Source organism: Lepidochelys kempii, chromosome 3 (assembly GCF_965140285.1).
Source record: "Lepidochelys kempii isolate rLepKem1 chromosome 3, rLepKem1.hap1, whole genome shotgun sequence".
Classification (NCBI taxonomy): Eukaryota; Metazoa; Chordata; order Testudines; family Cheloniidae; genus Lepidochelys; species Lepidochelys kempii.
The window spans coordinates 190,093,933-190,112,433 of NC_136382.1; the positions used below are offsets into that span (position 1 = coordinate 190,093,933).

Below are 18,501 nucleotides of genomic sequence, written 5' to 3' on the forward strand. Positions count from 1 at the left end.
CTCAAATTCATCTCTTTCTTCTCTCCCCATCTCCTTCCCCCGCCCCCCATCTGAGTTACTGGTAACCTATTAGTGTCAGTTTATGAAAACTTGAATCAGACAAAAATGTAAAATAAAAGTCTCTTTTAAAAATAATTTAAAAAAAGGTATGATTCTGTTTTGGTTTTGAAGTTTGTTTATTTCTTTGCTGCCACACCATTTAGTATTGAGATCCTCAAATCATTCAGAACTTGGATTGGGTCAGTACTTGTATGGGTCAGTGCAATAAGAAGCCCTTAGGGTATGTCTATACTGAAACCATGGCAGTTTCATGACAGATTGCAGCTGGATTAAATTTACCTGAATTAGCTTTAGTCTCAGGTACTGGAGCAGAGAAACTGTGGCAGCATGTTTCTCAGTTTAAATGCACCAGTTGCATATGAAAAGGAAATTTAGACATTGAAATACCGCCTCTACACATGCAATAGGCCACTGTTTTTATCTGCAAATCAGGATATAGTCATATGCGAATTTGTATGTGCAGTTGCAGTAGTTGTGTTTCCAGAAACAAATGCTCAAGTGTGCACATATTTTTGTGGTTCCCTTGTGTTTCAAAATTTGGCCTTAAATATCACATGAAGTAATTTTTATCCCTTTGTTTACTCTGATGTTGTAGCTAAATTCCAATTCAATTATACATTATGCTTGATATATTTCCCCTGCTAGTTTAGATGGGTAAAGTAGTCTTCCTTGTTTTGTTCTTAATTGTGGTGATACTCTTTCTGTATAGAAAAATGGCTGCTATGTTACAACTCAATGGTAGCTATATTTCAGAGGTGGTTTGTGTGATTTTTTTTAATAAAGAATTAAATTCTGCCTTCTCCTACGTAGTTCTGTAACAGGGGGAAGATAGTAAAGATTGCAAAATATATGTCCAATCTGTGTGAGCAAAGAATTGGCATCTAAATATGGAACAAGAGCATGGAAGCATATATGGATACACAGTTAGTAGAATGAACACAAGGGCACTGGCTTGAGGGGGAAGGGATGTGATTGGTCCCAAACATGGCAAGCACATATGCTGCCATCCACAGCAAGTGTATGATACCACCATTACAAGTGTAGTGCTCCTAAGGAAAACAGCTGTGTAAAATTTGCTGCGATGTATTGAGCCTGCTGACCTGTATCATCCTGGTCTGGTGACAGTAGGATTTCTACACTAGTCAGGACTGACAGCATATCTGAATAAATACAGAATAGGCTGCAGGAGAGAATGCCACACCACTGAGTGTAGAATGCATCACGAAATTAGAAAAGTATTTTGGGAGCATTTGAGATGAAAGACATTTTATCAACCGATAAATGCAAGATGATTTTGTTATATTTATTTTATTGTTGTGTCCAGTGCCAAATGTATGGAAGAGAACACTTCAATTTTCTGTCTAGATCACTGCATAGTTTGATACCTGCTCCTTTGTTAATACAGCTGTATATTACTTTCAACCACCCTCACATCCTCACAATCCTTTTGGTTAGTAATTTTTAAGTTTGGAAGAAACTTAATTCCATAGCTGGTATGGATCTCTCATTGTCAGATATAAAGCCCCATTCAAAGAGTGTCCCCCTATATAGTCCTCTCCCACTATCTATAAAATATTAATAAATGCTACAAAACGTTTCATGAAATCTGTTTCTCCATGAAAGTATCTGATGGCTTAAGTATGAACTGATCCTATGGCATCTCATATTGCTGATTTATTGTTGATCTGGAGATTTTAAAGCCAAGTATAACTGGGGTTTACAGTTTGATTTGAATTAATCAAGTCTGATTAGACAAGGACAGATCAGTCTCTTCTGAATCCCTGAGTCTTGATAATACATCTCTGTGCGCTGTTCGAAAAAAGTTCATCTCTTAAGGTAAAGGAGGCTATCTATTTAGCAGCCAGTCAATAATTCTTACCAAAAGGAGCAATAAATCTGAAGGAGAAAAAAATGTTCCTGATAAACAGAATGCAGGGAAAGTAGCATTTGTTTTAAATATGGAAATTTTAGAATGGGGTCACTGGGTGGTAGATTCCATAAATGTACATAAAGAGACTTCTTTTTTCTTTTTTTCTCCCCTTACTCATCACACTGCTGAGTCTGTCCACTTACAAGCTTTGATAGATGGAGTTACAAAAACAAAAGAGTGCATTTAGGCTAATAAGCCGACTTGAAGAGACATTGAAAGGTTGGAATTATGTATGGCAGAAAACAATTATGGAAGCTAAATTATTCTTTAATTAATAATGAGATCCATCAAAGGCAAAAGACAAAAGAGCGCAGAACAGAAAGCTTTATGGTTTACTGTGTATGTCCATATGTTCAGGTTGCATGTATAAATACATTCTTATGCATAAATGTGTTGAATCTAAATGTACTCGAAAGTTATATGTGTGCGATAATACTGCACTTTAATAGGTTTTGGTTGTGTATGGAATAGACATGCATATAACAATGTCTGTTGATAGCACTATGAACAGAGTTGACCAGAGAAACCAGGCAGTGTTTATTAGGCTACAAGTTCAAGCCCAAACTTGAGCTACTGTTGGGTTTGGTAGCACCAAAGCCTCTCTGGCTGTTTTTGTAAGATACTGTCGCAAAGTGACAAAAATGTCATGAGATCAGCTATTCTCATATAAGTTCTTTCTTTTACAACTGCAACTGAACCAGGGGCTGAATTTGCATAGGAGGAGGATGAAACCTGCCCCTAACTGCTCCAGTGTGGACAGTAATGCTGCAGGCAGCATTTATACCCTTGCCCGCTCTTTGGGTTTTTTTCCAGAGAGAGAAGGTTCAGTTTCTAGCCAAGCCTCCACGGAAGCTCTGTTGGTGGAAGACATAGACCACCTTAGCCACACTAGTCACCACCCACTTCTGGGGCTGTTGGCCAGCTGTGGTCTCCCCCAAAGGAGTTGGAATTATGGACACCTTGTATTACTAAGCAGACTTGCCACAGATACCTATGCCTTGTATAAGTGTGTTAGAAACCAGAATAAACAAGGACTGAAGATAGCCCTTGATTTTGCAGTCACCTCTCAGCACCAAAATTGTGAGCTTGTATGTGGGGATTTTAATTCAAATCTTCCTCCTTCTGAAATATAGTGGTGCTTGTTGAGTGGGGGAGGGGATGGTTGTTGGATCTGAGATACCATTACAGGCCTATTATACTCTGTCCATTTTGTTACACTGAATATCAGTGAAATTTAACTGCATAATGCAACTGTTTACTTTCAGTAGCTAAAGTAGTTTTTACATAAAAACCTAGATTCACTGCTTGGTTTAGGGGGCGCCAGGGTGGAAAGTCTCTGCTTGTGGGGACAGGCTGCAGAAGCACAAGTCATCTGCAACCATTGCTTCAGCTGACTCTTGGCAAAGCCACTTGGGTGAGGCAGGTGTGAGGACTGCAGCAGGAGGGCACACCAGACAGCATTCATTCAGTGCCCGGACAGGCAGCCTCTGTCTGTAGGGCTTCCAATGAGCCCTACATGACACTGAAATCTGCCTTCCCCTCTGTAGGCCTGAGGTTGTGCAGATCACACACCCCTGTGACAGAAGGGGTGAATCAATCCCGATGGGTATAAATATTCCTCATGCTCAGGGTCATCCTCATTTGAGAACAAAAGAAAATGAAATTGTGGTGCACATCCCTGGCATAGATACTGTTAACACCAGTGACCATGTGAAAGGTGGTCACCAAAGCTGAAGAGTGCAGTGAAAGGCCATGGCACATCTTCCAGGTCTGCTGCAGAACATCAGCATTAAACTCTCCCCATATTCGCTGGTGGAGAACAATTGCCCTCAGTGCATTAACGAGGAATATGGAAAGGCATAATTCCTTATGCCCCTGTAAGAAAATGTAAACATAACTAAAACAGTGGGGCAGGAAACCATATTTGCCAAAGTAAAATTTCACTGTTAAATCTGTTTTATTGGAAATGAGATGGCAAGTAGCAAGAAAAAAATTCTCTCTCTCTCTCGTAAATAGACATGGTAAAATAGAAGTCTACCTTTAGAGCCATTGGTTTGGCCTCCTTCCTGCAGCATTTATTCCTTCTTTTTAAGTTCCTGACTACATGCCAGAGCAACAAGCCAGATGTTAAAGAGTGTATACTTTGCAGACTATACCAGCATGCAGAATCAGGGCGGGAGTGGGTAATAATGTTGGGAGAAGGAGGAAGAAGTGATTATGTGATAGTGATTATTCAGCAGGGCAATAGTGGGAGGTACTGTAACTGACAGGGACTCACTATGGGACGCAAATCACTTAAAGCAAAGCCATTAGGATCAATTTAAAATATAAGGAGGGAGGCTAAAGTGACAATAGCATATTTTAATTGAAATCACAAATATCACTCTGCAAGAGATGGTTAACATGCTGTACAGAGTTGCTTTATCTTAACTGAGAAAAAAGTTTTGCTTTTGAAACAGTACCCTTTTTAACAAAGATCCAACCTGAGCGTTACATTAAAAAAAATCCTTAAATCCCCATTTTCCCCCTTGTAATGTTTTTTTCTTCTTGGTGGGCATGGAATTAACTACATTACTAATGCTTTTAATCTGATTTTACTAGAGCCTAAGGCTGAAGCAGGGAATCAGCATGTGTCCCATTAAAAGAAAAATACACTTTATATAGACACTAAATAGCATGTCCAGACAAACACATTTATCTATGTGTTAGCCTTCTTTATTGGGCTAACTAGCCGATGTATAGACCTTTATACAGAAATGAAGTAGTTAGGATGTGGTTATTACTGCTTTTGGCATCTAAAATCCAAGCTTGATGAAAGAACCTGGCAAGGAAAACCCACAGAGTTCTGACATACTCCACTTGTTACTAGCTCTTTGATTTCAACTCATAAAATCTGACATATGTTGGGCATTGACCTTGTTCTTTTAAATAAGCTTATTTTAGGAGACCTTTGCAAACTGCTGGCTGCATGGCCGCAATGTAAGCTGTTAGGGAAATGTAGTACAAACAGATAGGTTGTATGTTTTGAATGCCAGAGCTGTAAGTTGAAGGGCAGTTGTTAAGATCTATACTTCTGAGTGCTTCAAGTGCCATTAATATGAAAGGATCCATTTTGGCTTCACTAGTCTGGGTCCAGATCCTGCACACCTCACTCAGCCAAAGTTCCAGTTGATTTGTATGGCAGCTTTTCCTGTGCAATGGGTGTAGGACTGGCAGAGCTTTAGGGATTGTCTACATGCTGCATTCATAGAATATCAGGGTTAAAAGGGACCTCAGAAGGTTATCTAGTCCAACCCACTGCTCAAAGCAGGACCAATCCCCAATTTTTGGCCCAGATCCCTAAATGGCCCCCTCAAGGATTGAACTCACAACCCTGGTTTAGCAGACCAGCGCTCAAACCACTGAACTATCCCTCCCCCCATTGACATAGTACTCTTTGAAATAGGGTTACATCAGCACTTACTTGGAAACTTTTAGTGTGCACTAGCAGGCTCCACACAGGCCAGCTGCTATATGACATGGCATCACGCACCAGAATTTACTCTTAATCTGGTGTGCACTAACACACAGTGTAGACAAGCCCTAACAAATACTAAGGAGTTTAAGCCACGATTTTAAAAGTGACTAGTGATTTTATGTGTCCTACTTCAGACACCTTTAAAGATCCTACTCTTCAGAGCGTGGGTGCTCAGCACTTTTTGTAAACCAAGCGCCTTTTAAGGTGCATCAGGTTGAACACCCAAAATTCAGGTACTCAAAATCACTAGTTACCTTTAAACATTTTGGCCCCCACAGTCACCTTGTGCATCATTCCCATTTTCAGGAAATGTGTCTGAAGGAAAAAATCCCCCTTCAACATGGAAGTTTGTTTGCCATTTGTTATAAGAGAGTTACTTATATGAAAGTTAGAGAGAGGTGGGTGAGGTAGTAGCTTTTATTGGTCTGCCTTCTGTTGGTGAGAGACAAGCTTTCAAGCCACACAGAGCTCTTCTTCAGGTCTCTCAAAACTTCTGTTAGTACGGCAGCCTGGCAAACACCAGCAACAAAACAACTTGCTGGACACCAACATAGTAACATAGAGCGGGAGAATGGAAAATCCTCTATGTCATAGAAACAATGTGCTTCATTTAGGAAAGTCTGTTCCTGTTGAAGTCAGTGGAAGACTCCCGTCAAGCTCAATGGGAGGAGCCAACTCTTAAACTTGAAGAAAGTTTTAGAGCTGGTTTCTGATATCCTTCTGTTCTCTGTAGGCCAAATCCTGCACTTGTGACTCAGGCTATGATCCCGTGAGGTGCTAAACATGGAGTTCCCATGGAAGTCAGCTGACGTTTTGCACCTGTGTGGAATGGACTGCAGAGTTTGAGCATTATATATATATATATATATTGCCAAAATAACCAGGAATAAATATTCATTTTGACATTTAGATTGTAAGATGTTCAGGAGAACAACTGTCTCTTTCTTTATATTCATACATTGCCTTGCACCATGCAGGGGCCTCAACCTTGATTGGGGCATCTAGGCACCATTGTAATACAAATAATAACAATAATTAATCATTGGCAACCAAGTTTAAAATAACTGCACATTAAAATCACATCCAAAGGTTTTGTCTAGCTCAGATTCTAAAATGAACAATGAGGACTTGGTGACTTATTTCCTAGGGACAGATTGTGAACCTCCCTTTATTCATTTTGGGGAGCAGGCACTCACACAAGTGACCCCACTGACGTTAGGGAGATTACTCATGGGGATATCTGCTTACCAGTATAAGTACGGGGTTCACAGTGTGGACCTTTGAATCTTTTGGGGTGTCTTTGACTGTCTCATCATTGATGTTAGTCTGGTAGTTGCTTTACCCGGGACCAGTTCGGGCTGTGCCATCCATCAGCAGGAAGAACGGCAGAGAATAACAGAGCTTCTGCTGTCTCGTGTAAAGGGGGCCTGCCTGAAATTCCCTTAACCATCTATCACTCACAGGCTCATTTTTCAGGGAAACAGGAATTCACTACAAATGAAGGCTGATACAGAAAAGCTTCTCACAGAAACTAAATAATGTAACATATTCCAGGTTCTGGGCAGATAAAAATTGAAAAGGCTGTGGTGCTTGTGGAAGTGGAATGATAGCGACAAGCGCCATGTGAAATCCCTGAAGGTGGTGTCAGGGGACACGCTCCCCCATAAAATTATGAAAGAATCTGATGTAATGGTGCATTGTGAGACAATCTGAGCATAAATACCACATTCTTTCCCATTAATGATTTACTTTCATTGTGCCAAGATTTTTTTTAAAAAAAGAATGTAGATTTTGAGCACACTGAGAACAGGAATTTCCATTGTGCTGCAGTAAGATTTAAAGATTGTGGGGAACTAAGAATTGAAATGCAAATCACTCTCACATACAACCTCCTGCTGAGGCCCAAATTTTTACAGATCAGGTTCTGCAGCCCTGATGGGGAATCAGTGATCTGCCTTTCCGGGGATTCACAAATTAGTAGTAGTCTAAGGTATTATTTTCTACAATATAATTGTAACTTACCAGATGAAAGTTTGCCACTGAAGGCAGTCCTCTGATCGTCCATTATTTTTCCAGCTGCATTGCCACTGAGGATTCTTTCACAGACAATGCAAATATACACATCACAGCCTCCCTCTCTGAAACATGCACTTCTTGAATATAAACACGTTGTGAATATTGTTTCCTTCTTCCTTTCTCCCTTGCTTTTTTTTTTTTTTTTTTTTTGGATATGCAGGTGGTAAAATACTGGCTGCCATGAACTTCATGTAAGAAATAAAAATTACCCACTTTTGGAGGCTGCTTGATAGAAAACTGCCAGCTCGTAGCATCACTGCTGCTGTAATCACTGCAAGGATAATAGGACATACATGCTTTTGTGGATAATTTTGTTTGCTAATTGCTCATGAAATTTCAGGTAAGGAACATCCAGTTCAATCTGTTATAACGAGTAATGTCCTGGGTGGTAGTGGTTTTTAAAAAAATATTGTTGTCATTAAAAATGCATAGCTCTTCAAGTTTGGAAAAATACTTTAAAATGGTTTGGAAGCTGGATTGACAGCAATGGAGACAGGAAATTTTTATCCACCGAAAAAGCTCAATGAAGATAGTATCAATGCAAAGCTATCCCTAGCTTCCTGCCAGTAGGTCTCAGCCCTGTTCTAAAGGAAGTGAAGTGTTTCTGATTATAAGAGTTCATTCAAAACATTTCTTCAATCCTTGGCTTCTCTGAGACACAGACTGCCAATGACAGTGGCTTTAACAATGGTGGCTTTTGTGAGCTGGACACTTTCCCACTAGGAACCGTATGGAGGCCCCCCCTCAAAAAAAAACATTTTATATGGGGCACTGAGCATGTGTCAGGTGGTGGTAATGTTCAGTCACTGCCTACTCCTTGACCAGATTTGAACCAGTGCCCTCAACGTGAAGAGATACCTTTCCAGCTAACAATACCCTGAGACATTCAGTGCTTCTGAGAAATACTACAGTATACCTTTCCTCTGGAGATTCCTGACCATGGCATCATTGGGTAAGGCCAAGAAAAATATCATCGGGCAATGATTACAGGCTTAGAGTTTTATTTGCAACTAGTCCTCCTTTCTGATTCCTCAGGCCATCCTTCCTCTACTGCTACTGTTATTAGTTGGTGACTAGCCTCATTACATAGTGCTCTATTTAATAATTACATGTACATTAATGAGAATTAACATTCATTAGTGCCTTAGCAGGGAATTTCTGTCCATTACATTTCAGGGGTTCCATCACTGTACTGTCTTGAGGGCCATATTGAGTAATTTTAACTCACACAGGGCTAAATTGTCACAGGCCTTACTTGGCTGTGCACGGAGATAGCCCTCTCGGCCCCCCACTTGTTACCCTGCAAAGATTGTGCTTTTCTGTGGTGAGGAGAACACAGGCTACTTGTCTAATGGCCCTCCCTGTGAACAAGGCAGGAGGGGTGGAATGGGGGGAGTGAAAGGAGCTCTGGTTTTGCCCCTGCCCCCCACTCGCTAGCTGGGCACACAAGAAGGATGAAGTAGCATATCCTCCCACAGGCAGGAGCAGAAAAGGAACTGTGACTCTCTGGGGTGCTACAGCTATTCACTGACCCTTACTTGGGGCAGACTCTAAAGTTACAGGCTAGCCTATAGAGATCCACTTAGTGAATTCGATGGCATATCTGCTCTTCACCTCTCAGTGGATCAATTTCATAACTCTAATGTTCTTTCCTGGCTGTTTTTTCAAAAGTGGAGGAAAATGTAGCAACTTAAAGTTAGTAGCTTATTTGTTTTGTCTTGGAATACAGAAATATTTAAAATGCTACCGTGTTCAGCATGGTAGCAGTAATTAACTGCCACAGCAGCTCATTGCCTGTTTAACATCGGTGTATAATTAAATGTTTTTTTAAAAATGTATATGACTTTTGTCCATCTTATCATTAATGGGAAAATATAGGACTCTTATGGCTCTTGAAAGGGTTAACAATACCTAGATAATGTTCCTTTTGGAGCAGGAATTGCCGTTTTTGGAAAGAGGATAAGCTGTAAAAATGTAGAAGGGTCCTTATATAGAAGGGGTAAGGAGGCAGAAGGGGGGCACTGGTCATAAGTAGAGACTGGAAGTTGGATTGTTAAGTAACTCTCAGGCTGTAGCTGTGTCAAGGCTGATTCCCCACTCTGGCACTTTGAGTGCAGAAGGTGGGGGCCCGCAAGGATTCTAAAAATTAATACTAGTCACTCCAGGCTGGTATTAAACTCCCAAGGTCACAGCTTCTCTCTGACCACACAAGTGCAAAAAAACCCTTTGTACCCAGGAAGGCACACTTGGGAATTCCTCCCTGTGCCTCAATTGTGCCTCAATTCCTCCCTCAAGCCCTTTCACACACCCCCTCCGGGGAAGGACTGAGAAAGAAAATAAAGGAAATCAGCTGTTGCCATGAGCTAATTAAACACATATGCACAAACCTCTTAGGACACCAGAAATCCAATCCTGTTTTTAAAAAAGGTTTACTTTTTTAAAAAACACAAAGCAAGAAAATACATCTGGAACTTAGGTTTTTGGTAGATTTTAAAAACCTACTTACCAAAATTAAACATCAAGAATAACCTTCTTGAGGTCCTGCTTAAAGGTTACAAGCAAAACAAAAGCATTTGGGGTTAGCACAGAGGAGTACACAAGCCAATAAGGGGGGGAAAAGAGATAATCATATCTTCCTAGACATTTCCTGATCTACTTACATATCTAGGGGTTTCAAATAAGTAGTTTCTAGGCATGATCTGATGGTTTTACATACCTGGCTTAAAGCTTCCTACAGCTTAGTTCAGCCCTGTTCCTGCTCTATGTCTCCTCTCTCCAGAGAACAACAACAGACAGACAAAGGGAAAGTTTTTTTCCCAATTTTAAAAAGTTCTAGCCTTCCCATTGGCTCTTGTGCTCAGGTAACCACTCCCTTCCTTTTACCTATGGGCTTTTTTAACCCTTTACAGGTAAAGCAAGTAGAGAACAGCTACTAACAGAGATTTTATAGCTAACTGGCTGGCTGGGTGTCCATAACAGGGAGCTACTTCCCTCCCCTTCATTTATCACAAGCTGTTTTTAATTTATTTTTGTTTTATGTGCAAAGGAACGGGGCCTTGCAGGCCTGGCTAATATCAGAGGCCTGGATTTCTGTAGATTTTAAATCAGAGTCCACATTTGGGGGGTTCTGATTTTGGCAACTCTGGGGTTGTGTTTGTTTGTTTTGTCTTGTTTCAGGGTCTGGATTTCTTTAGTTAAATTTTTCAATTCCTCAGCTTTGAGCCAAGTGACTGATTTCAAATTACACGGTACTTTCCAAAAAAAGGGATTATTTTTTCAAGCAAGGGGAATCCTAACTTGCTTGCAGTACAGTTTATCTAAAAACCACAGATGCCATCTGCAGTGCTAATCCACTGCCTCTCACTATTAATTCAGTATTCTTAGCACCTCCTAGATAGTTTATTACCCATCATAGCTGTATCACAGGAATTCTGTATATATTTTTTGTTTTGTCCCTCTTCTGGCAGGGAAAGTAAATCCCAAAGTATTTCAGCGGGTGCTATTAATATGCAAATAATGGAGAATACACTAGTTCTAATAGACCTCCCGACTACATGGGAGGTGTCGCTGTTGGAGCAAATTAGCTTTCTGTAATTTGCATGCTTCTCACAGCCGCCTGGGATTATATTTTAGATCAGAGACAATAAAAGCATATGCAGTTAGTTTAAAATGTAACTAATTTTAGACTTTGAAACAGTTTTAATGTAACTTCTTAGTGGTATCAAACAGTTATTTGCAAAGAAACTTTTACACAGCCTGTAATTTTCATGGCATCTCTCTCTCTTTCTGCCATTAACTGCTCCATCTCTCTTTAGTGTGGAAATGAATGAGGGAACATGCCAGGTGGCTACATTTTCAAAGACAGGTCAGTTCTCAGTAGACTAATCCAAGATCATGCCTGTTAGGTTCTGTGTGTACCTGGATCTTCCCCCTTTAACACTGAAGGGAACTAGCCCTCCTTTGCAGCACCACTCTTCCGCCCTCCACAGCCCTGGCCTTTCTGTTATATTCCACACAGGAGGGGATGATTTGGCCCGGTGGACATTCATGCAGTGAAGACATTATCTGGGCAGTCACAAAATCTTCCCAGACAATCCACCAAAATAAAGAGAACCTGGAATAGTCCAACACAGATGTTTAATAGAATCATCTAGCCACGCCAGGAAGTGTATCCTTTTGGAAAACTCTGGTTTAAAAAAATTTGAAGGAACTAAAGTGTATTAACCTCATCTTAGCCTGTAGAGCAAAACAGTATCACACCATATTGGCACACTGTAGTTTGCACTTTGCAAACTGACATTGAGCAAATACACTTTTTTTTTAGCATTTAGACACACATGGTGCACTACAGAGAGTAACAATATAACATGGACCTCACACTAGAGATACTGTATCATTATTTCAAGATATGCAATGATTGCTTAATATTCTACATGTGAATGCATTGGTTCTGAGCCTGGTGGCTACTGCCATTTGGCAGGGTTGGATGGTGGGGTGGTCTGGTCTTCTATCCATGGATGTTTGCTGAGCTCACTGTAAACAATTTTCTTGGCTCACAGAAGTATCCTGAACCCACTGCCTTGATTCTAGCAGTGCCTGCTTTGAAGAACCATAGATGAGGTGCTTTTGAGGAGCAGCAGCCATGTGCTTTTTTGGAGGGGGCGGGGGGTAAGTCCCCTTACAAGGTGTTTGATGCTATGTTCTGTGAGGAACATGCAATTTCCAGTGACTCTTCGTTTCTGTTGCTTCCCTCCATGTTGTTTTGCTATTTATAAATTTGTAAGCTTTGAAGTGTCAAATAGCATCTTTATTTAAAACAAAACAAATAAACCAGACTGATTCCTCAGGTGTTAGTACAAACATTTGGAGGCTATGTAGGATGGCTCAGTTTGTAAAGCATAATACTGTTATAGCTGAAACTGGAAGAAAAGGAGTATGAAAATGTGACCAAAAATATCTTCAGCTTTGCTTCACATAGACCGTATCAGAAGAAAACTGGTGATGTGCTAGCATGGGAATACATGAGATGATGCTATTTTGGAGTACAAACATGTATCTTTCAATAACAAACCACTTGACTTCTTTCGGCTAAAGCTTACAGGTTGACAAAATCAGAAGACTGTTATTAAATGGAAGTACTATGAACCGGTAAACCTTGGAGCATTTTATCTGGTGTCATTGCAAAGAGTGAAAACTGAAAAGCCAGAGCCACACATGATAGAGTAAAATATTGACAGTACATTGTGTCACAGGCTTACTTAGCATTGTAGTAAGATATGCTGCCGCCAATCAAATCAAAGTAATGTCTTTCTCCAATGACACAGGCCGTCAAAAGATTCATGCCATACTGCTGGTGTCCAGGAAGAGTTGTCTAGTAAAGTTCAAGAGATCCACTACTTCTTGACTGTCTGATGTATTCTACTATCCAGCTTCCTGAAGAGTAATGTCTCGGAGTCCATCTGAGGACTTGTGGATTTGGTATCCAAACTAAGAATTAAAAGTGGTGGTCTTGTAATAATAACCCAGGCTATTTTGCACCTCACAACATTTGGACACATTGCTTAGACCACTGGGAAGCTTTAGCTGAGTTCTTATGCCAGAGGAAAAGGCTTGCTGATGTTGTAAAAGTTGAGAACTTGGCTGGTCCTCAGATGCATACTTCTCCGCCCTTATATATGTTGAAATGAATGTTGGATACCAGCAGCATCTCTTCCACAGTGAAGTTTTTTTGGCTGTCACATGGGGAAAAGTTTTGAATAATTTTGTTTGATCTGAGATCAGAAATCCAGATACATTTTTTTTTTCTTGCTAAGTTTGACTTTGGCCTGCCTGAATACTTTGTAGATCCACACTTGCTTTTCTTCCGAGCTGTTCCCCATGGACAGAATATGAATAGTCACATGATCACAGAGAAGTTTGTTTGAAAGCTTGGTCCACTCCATTCTGTGGCTGTTTAGAAACACTGCTATGATGATACATTTCATGATTGAGAATAATATGTCAGAAATGATCTGAAAATTATGGTTGGATACTGTGGAGTTCTCAAATCCTCATTCTCTTGATGTTTTGTAAAAGACCTTGTGAATTTTCACCCAAAATGTATAATTTTTTGAATTTTCACATGTGCAATTATTTTCATTCTCTGGAAATTTCACAAACTCCTGCCCTGTACTCCCCCCCTCATGCCCCTGCACCCCTGCCCCCAAATGGTGTCAATTATACAAAATGAATTAAATGAAAAATATTGCATGAATTTATATATTTGAAAATTTTCTTTGTTTTGTTATAGCTTCATAATATGGAAGCTTCACTCTCTCATGTTTTTGTTTTTATAAATATAAGCTTCTTTTAATAACTTCCTTGGATCATGATGTTTCTTTCATAGTCCAATAAAATATGTTCTCTAAGAAACTAAGTTGTCAATATTTTGGGAATGTGTTCACAATTTAGTATGAATTGCTCTTATTAACAAGGCAAAAGCCTACCCTGTCAAACCTGAAATCCTGCTTCCATGTTTAATGTGCGAATTAAAGCCTTCTTCAAATCTTCAGTCATGGTGCATTTAATTTGGGGGAGTATTACAATATCTCACTTAACATTTTAGTTGTGCATAGGAAAGGAGAACTTTTAAGAGCTGCATCTAAAAAACTACAGATTTGAAAGAACTCTAATTTATTTTTCCCTTACTTTGATAATGATTCAGGAAAGTGATTAAATATGTGTGTAAATTATGCAGCTCTTTAAGTACCTTGATGAATCAGGGCCCTTGGAAATTATCAAAGATAAATACAACTATATCCAGGGCATGAGATGTGTATATTACTGTATTTTTTCCTTTTAAAATATTTCACTAATTTAAAAGAGAGGGGGGTGGTATCTTACAGCAAATGTAATGAAAAGTTACTTAGGGATTCAATAATTGAATCTAAAACAATTAACTATTATTATCTGAATAATAATTAATTTCAAGTTTGTGAAGTCTCTTGTAGTGGTGGGCAAAATTTTCAAACTTCACTGCCTAAAGTTAGGCATCCAGTTCCATTTTTAGGCAGCTAAAATAAGTACCCTATTGTTTCAGCAGAGCTGTGGGAGTTTAGCATCTCTGGAAACCAAGTGACTTAGGCCCCAGTTCAGCAAGATAGTTAAGCACATGTTTCACTTCAAACATGTGAGCCAGCTCATTGATGCCAGTAAGATTAAGGCATGTATTTAAGAGCCTGTGTTGAACTGAGGCTTTTGTTAGATGCCTAAATATGTCTAAGTCCATAACTTTAGGCATCCACATTTGAACAGTTCAGAAAACTTGGAAAGAAATCATAGGTGTGAGAAAAGGCATCATGGAACTGGTTAGCTCTGTAATGTGGGTTCAGACTATTAAAACGATTGAGAACTGCTGTATTAGTACATTCTGATTAAATTAAAATACACAATCATTGAGCTCCAATCAGTGAAAACTTATCCTATTTTTCATGCCAGGCTACAGGCACGCTCCCAATGTCACCTTGAGCAAATTGCTTATCATTTTCCAGTTTGCCCATCTATTAAATGGGGATAATTACTTGCTTTCTTGCTATTCTCATAGGGTTGTCATGAGGGTTGATTAGTTAATATTTGTAAAGTGCTTGGAATGCGTTTGCACCAATATTTGCTTACATATATATGCTAAGTATTATTTATGACTGTTGCCCTTTTTGACTTGAGCAATTAGTCAATATTCAGGGCCTTGGCAGGTTTTTCCATTAGTAGGAAAAACAGGATGATAAGAGTCAGATATTTCTTTGGTGCAATCCTATGTATGTAGAAAGAATGTTCACAAAGTCCTGTTTCACTGAACACTATAGGCACAAACAACATCAGGCAGTTTCTCACAGTTTCCAAGCCTGCTTTTCCAAAGTCCTGTGCCCCAAGGAGAAGGCTGTTTCCACTCAGGACTATGCTCAATGCTGCTTCTCTTCTGTCTGTTGGCTAGCTGGTGACTTTCTGGTTCTGATACCCACACAAACACACAACTGTAATAAATCAATGTCCCAACCCCTGTGTTTGCAATCAGTTTCCAGGGAAACCCCACATATTTTCCCCAAGTTAGTTATTGCTCAGGACTTGCCACTGGCCCAGTAACACAGTGGTGGCATCTATTATTTCAGCTATCTTATTCTATAAAGGAGCTTAATTGCTTCTTCTATTTAACCCGAATTAAGTATGGGTAACACACCCATCAACCTCTCTGCTGGAGAGCCACAGAGTGCAGTGGTGGAGCTGGGCTAAGAGAAGTGGAGTAGAGAAGGTGTGTATGGACATGGGAAAGCTGCTGCTCCCTATGGCACTGTGACTTGGAAAGCTTGTTTCCCCCTCCCACTGAAATCCACTGAGGAAGCAATACATCTTGAAGCTATATTATCCCCTTCTGGGGTTTCTACTGAGGGGCTACAGGGGCACTCATTCAGCCACTGCAAGTGTAGCTCCTGTCGGTTCTGGTCAGTGGCAGAGAGTGCAGTGGAGTAGTAGTCATCCCTTCCAGATGTCTCCTCTCTTTACATTGAAGGGTGTTTCCTGCCTCTCTCCTTCCCGCTACCCTCTGTTGATCCCTGACATTTACATGTTTGAAAAGGAAGTGTGGCCTCCAAAATCCACAGTACTACACAATCTTCCCATCAGAAGGGATGGTCATTCAAAGAAAATTCAGCGAGATGAATATCACTTTAAATTCACCAGATCCCTGTATACACTTTCCCACTGTGCTTTGGCCCCATTTTCTCAGTACTGTAACAGCCCTGTGTAGGTTTTGCATTATGAAAGCTGGGCATCACTTTTTTATTATCAGTGTTATTATGGAATCAGACACTGCTTAATTAAAGAATGTGCTGGGGGGATACACTATTTATACAGAAACTATGTATTTTAAATGCATTTTTCCATGGTGATTGCAGATAATGTGTAAGCTCAGCTTTGATTCATTAGTGTAGTAAAAGAGATGCTCAGAATTATTTGGTATAATTCACAGCACTTAAGAAAGCATATATTTTCATAATACTCTAAATACATAATGCTTATGGTAGTAACTCAAGCATAGTATGACTGGTTTGCCATAGCACCATCATTTTAAAATTGTGGCGGCCAGCATAGGAACTGATTTAGTCCAGTACTTTTCGTGAATTCTGTGCTGGAGCATGACTGTTTACCACAGTACAGCTGAGCTTGTTTGAGAACTTCCATTTTCATAGGCCCTGTTTATCTATCTTAAACTCTCTGTACTGCTTTGGCCTACAGCATAGAAATGGAAATTTAATTAGAACAGGCTTTTCCCTCAGTTTTCTGGTTCTTCTGTTTCTCAATCAGAGGTGAGACATTCTGCTGAATTATTCATCTTCTTTTGCTCCAATCAGAATAACTTTTGAAGTGACCTCTGTGCATAAGCCATACAGAATCCCATAAGGAAGCAACTTTCATCCAAAAAAACCAGGCTTTTCCCTCAGTTTTCTGGTTCTTCTGTTTCTCAATCAGAGGTGAGACATTCTGCTGAATTATTCATCTTCTTTTGCTCCAATCAGAATAACTTTTGAAATGACCTCTGTGCATAAGCCATTCAGAATCCCATAAGGAAGCAACTTTCATCCACAACTAGCATCCAAAGTAGCAAATTTGTTCTGAATTGAAACTTGGCAAAGTATTAAATTATTTTTTAAAGTTAAAAATCACTCTTAATTCATTTTTATTAGGAGAAGTTGGGTTGTTTGTTTGGGTTTTTTTTAAAGAAAAAACAGGTTACTGTTATAGTTTTTAGTCTGTCTACACCAGAATTCCAATGGTCAGGAAACAAATTCTTGGAATTACTGATGGATCTCCACTTTCTCCTCTGTTTAGTCCCTCCATGCCACTCTTGCCGAACTGAGCTGGACATAACTCCATCTCATTAGTGCTAAGTGAGCCTGATTGCATTCAGCCCTGTCCCACAAAAATCCCCATGTCCAAACACAGTTTTCAAAAGCGAGGCTTAAAAACCATTTCAGACAATGCAGTTTTGCCAGTGGGTGGTAGCTTCTGCAAACAGGAAAACATTATTTTCTGGAAAAATGTTTTTTAAGCCTCTGGGTTTCCACAGCCTTTTTAAAAAAAATTCTCTTCAACCACACAAATGTCAATAAAACCATGTTTCTTGCAATGTTTTTCAATTAGGAAAGCCACTTTTGGACGCAAGGGCCAAAATTTTTAAAACATGGCTGCCTAAAGTTAGACTCCTAAATCCGTAATTAGCAACTTCATTTGTTCCAATCAGAACTACTTTCAAAATGAGTGTCTGATCAAGCTTCACAGGCTGATGAAAATGAATCATTACTTTGATTCATTACACAGAAAAGCTGCTTTTTTTCCTTGAGTTTGCAACATATTTTTTTATTCCAATGTGTACACATCTAAGATGTTTGGAACAAATTTCAAGTTTCCCATGACTGTATTTAATGCTGTACAAGATTTCACACCTCTGGGCTCTATATTTACAGCTCTGTCATGTTCCTTTCTTGTACTGACCTGAAGTTGAGGTTTTTCTTATCTCACGAAAAGGTTGTCTGTCATAGGTGCAGCTCTTGTAGTACAATATATTACCTAAATCTTGACCCTGAACAAATACTGTACAAGGACAATTTACCTCAGAATTCTAAAGGCAATGAAAATCTTTTCATTCGTTCAAAAGAAACATGCTTGTTTGGTTTAAAAAAAAATAATGTAATTCTGAAAATTATCTATTGAGCCTAGCTTTTAACCGCACTTGGTCAGATTCTGATCTTGCCTGCACAGGTTTTCTCCTGGTTTTGCTCCAGGGTGTTAATCTGGATTTACATTGCAGTGAGATCAGAATCTGGCCCTGAGCCCCTTAAAAAAGACAACAACAATAAACAAACCCACCAATTTTACTATTTGTGGG

General features: G+C 39.6%; 1 long non-coding RNA gene across 8 annotated transcripts in view; it reads left to right on the forward strand.

The window, feature by feature from the left end:
* LOC140909618 (uncharacterized) overlaps positions 1–14,113 on the forward strand; it is a 754,751-nt gene extending 740,638 nt beyond the window's left edge. For 6 of the 8 annotated variants that reach the window (XR_013635609.1, XR_013635607.1, XR_013635611.1 and 3 more), the window contains 3 exons: positions 7,744–7,923; positions 11,399–11,448; positions 12,143–14,113. This is a non-coding gene — a long non-coding RNA (uncharacterized LOC140909618). The remainder of the gene's footprint in view (positions 1–7,743; positions 7,924–11,398; positions 11,449–12,142) is intronic. The other 2 variants (XR_013635614.1, XR_013635613.1) reach the window with 2 other exon arrangements.
* Positions 14,114–18,501: the final 4,388 nt, after the last annotated feature.